Here is a 3,247-nt window from a genome sequence, read left to right on the forward strand (position 1 = left end):
GAAACCATTCCGGACCTCATGCTTTGCGCCCACTTTGAATAGATGTTTGATTTTGTGCAAGCTTTTCCAGAACGGTGACCCATCGTGGCCCGAGCCCGAGAAGAGGTCAGATGCGTCAACATACTTGGCGCGGATGATACGGGCCCAAACCGTGTCCTCGTCCTGATAGAGCCTCCAAATCCATTTGAGGAGGAGAGCCAGGTTCATGTTCTTGGTATTAAGCAGGCCTAGGCCCCCCACCTCTTTGGGTCTGCAAACCGTTGGCCAATTTACAAGGTGATATTTCCTCTTGGGACCGGCCCCTTCCCAAAAGAACTTGGATCGATGAGAGTCGAACCTCGCGTGAATCCCATCGTGGAGGAGGAACGGACCCATCGCAAAAATGGGGAGATTGTCGAGGCGGGGAGTTAGACAAGATTAGCCTCCCCCGGAGGACAAAAGTCTACCCACCCGGGGTTCGATCTTGGCAGCCAGCTTTCGGACAAGGAACAGCCATTGCTCAAGCGTTAACTTCCGGTCCGAAATAGGCAGCCCTAAGTAGATGAACGGGAAGTTGCCTAGTTTGCGGTTCAGCTTGTTGGCAATGACGTTTCTTTCGCTGATACGCTGCCCCAGCACAAACACTTCACTCTTATGATAATTGATCTTGAGCCCGGACATATCTTCGAAGCACATCAGAAGGAATTTGAGGTTCGCGATATCCTCATCCGATCCCTGGATGAGGATAAGCGTGTCGTCGGCGTACTGAAGGTGCGTAATGCCCCCTGGCAGGAGATGTGGGACTAAACCATTGATGTGGCCGGCGGAAGCAGCGGCTGAAAGGATCACAGACAGCGCCTCCCCGATGAAATTGAAGAGCAGAGGGGAGAGGGGATCCCCCTGTCGGACCCCTCTCTTATTCCTAAAAAACGGCCCCACCTCGCCGTTGATGGAGATAGCAGTTTGTCCCCCGGAGACAAGTTGCGATATCCTGTGAATATACCCAGCATCAAAACCTTTGCAGCGAAGTACTTCCCCCAGGAAGTCCCAGTTAACCCGATCATACGCCTTTTCGAAGTCCAATTTGAGTAGCACCCCACTGTGCTTCCTCTTCCTGATATCGTGGATGATCTCCATCAGAGCCAGGGGACCATCCAGGATGTTTCTGCCCTTAATGAAGGCCGTTTGATTCGGGGAGATAATTCTATGAGCAATAGGATCAAGTCTGGAGGCGTAAGCCTTGGAGATGATCTTGAAGACTACATTGATCAGGGCAATCGGACGATATTGTGAGATATGTTCCGCCCCAGGAACTTTCGGAATGAGTGACAAGATACCAAAGTTAAGTCTTGCAATGTCAATGCGCCCCAGCACAAAGTCATTGAGGATATGCAAAATACCAAGCTTGACCTGAGGCCAAAAACGCTTGAAGAAAACAACCGGGAAGCCGTCCGGCCCTGGAGCGGTGTCGGTCTTCATCTCCTTGATAATGGACTCAAGCTCGGCTTCGGAGAAGGTGCAGGCCAGGCTCCCATTTTCCTCTTCGTAAACGCGGGCTTCCTCACCCCAAGAGGAAGGCGCCGGACCACACACCCTTGGAGCCGAGGAGCCGAGCGGTGCTCAGTAGAACTCATAAACGTGCTCTTGGATCGGCTTTAGGGTCCGAGATATCTCCATTGTCCGTCCTAAGCTTAGAGATATGGCACTTTCTTCTTCTCCCGTTAGCAACGGCATGAAAGTAAGCCGTGTTCGCGTCGCCCGCAGAGCCCACCTAACTCGCCGCGTTGACGCCGGTGTTCTTCCTCCAATTTGTAAATATGGAGAAGTCTGCTCCTCCAAGTGGTACCTTGAGGCCCAAGCATCCTCGTCCGGAGCTCGTGGCGTCGGCCGAGCACGTCCAGTTCCGCGATCTGGGTCAGCAAAGCAGCTTTCTCGGCCTTGGTGTCCCTACCCAGGTTCTGATTCCAGCCTCTGAGGAATTGTCTAAGCCCTGTAGACATAAAGTTCCACCAATCAATGATGTCACGTCCGCCCACCTTGGTCAGCAATCTCTCCCACGAGTGCTGAACTAAGGGGACGAACCCTTGGCGCTCAAACCAGCTTGTCTCGAAGAAAAATCTGTTAGAACGCACCGGAAAACCCTCAAGATCAGTGGTTCCGCGGCAGTGGTGCGCGACATCAATGGTTAGTGCTTCCCAACTGTTGGTTTCATTTCATCCTCTTCGTCCTCATCTCCTCCTTGAAATGCTAGCGCTCTGTACTTATAACGACTAAAAATCCATTGATGCTATGTGTATTTCTTTCCAGGTGGTACTCTGGACCCTAACCGTCCTGTGTGTGTCAACGGACCGTGCAGACCTGGTGAACCCTACATCCCTCGTCCTCGTCCATGCCGCACAATCTACGGGTGCCGTGACCAACCCCCCTCTCCCTAATAATGGAAGCAAGGATACAGCCTTTATGCATGCTTCGTACCAGTACAGGTTACTGCAGTGTACTGAAACGACTGTAGTATCCCCTCCTATGTGTGCTTACATCTTTAATACTCTGAATAAAACAGGAAGCATGCCCGGCCATGAAATTATTGTATGAACATGGAAGTACAATTCCGAATCTACAAGAGACGGAGTAACTCAGCCTCCTCAGTTTTGTTGGCTTTTTTTTCCGATAAAGAGCGCTTTCATTACTTTCAGAAAAAAGTATTACACCCGGCCTCTGCATAAATTTTAGGGCACGAATAAACAAAATTTTAGGGCATAAAGATTGTAATGAGTAGATACAAACACGTACAGTTCACCGGTATCTACAAAAGCAGTTGCACACAGCTCTAGCAAGTGTTAGGGCAATATGCTTGTTGTATTACCAGGGGGCCAAAGGCCACAATATATATTACATGTACAGGTGCAAATATGTAGGAAGCCCCCTAACATATGGGGAAACTACAATATCTTTACTATTAAATTCCTATGCGACCGTGGTACGTCGTCAGCTCTTTTGCCTCGCAGCCCCCCAAAAATTGTGTAATCAGCCCGCGGTCCAACTCCATCAGACTTCCACTCACGCACGAGAAAAAACAGCGCCCCAACGAGGCAACGAGATCCCCGCCGCCCCCAACCGTGCGCCGGCTGGATCGGCACCACCGCCAGTAAGCTGCCTCAACGAATCCTCACAGCTAGCCCTCGGTCGCCGGTCCAGCCCGGAACTTCCTCGGTCGTCGGAGCAGCGAGCGCGCACAACGTCGGGGATGGCCTATTCCCCGCCGTTCACC

At 51.5% G+C, this 3,247-nt stretch overlaps 1 long non-coding RNA gene across 1 annotated transcript; it reads left to right on the top strand.

Annotated features, from left to right (window-relative positions):
• Nucleotides 1-2,120: 2,120 nt before the first annotated feature.
• LOC124695223 lies at nt 2,121-2,599 on the top strand. The gene is made up of 2 exons (XR_007000551.1): nt 2,121-2,163; nt 2,287-2,599. It is a non-coding gene; the product is annotated as an uncharacterized LOC124695223 (long non-coding RNA).
• The last annotated feature ends 648 nt before the right edge of the window (nt 2,600-3,247 follow it).

The sequence above is a fragment of the Lolium rigidum genome, chromosome 1 (genome assembly GCF_022539505.1).
Source record: "Lolium rigidum isolate FL_2022 chromosome 1, APGP_CSIRO_Lrig_0.1, whole genome shotgun sequence".
Lineage (NCBI taxonomy): Eukaryota > Viridiplantae > Streptophyta > Magnoliopsida > Poales > Poaceae > Lolium > Lolium rigidum.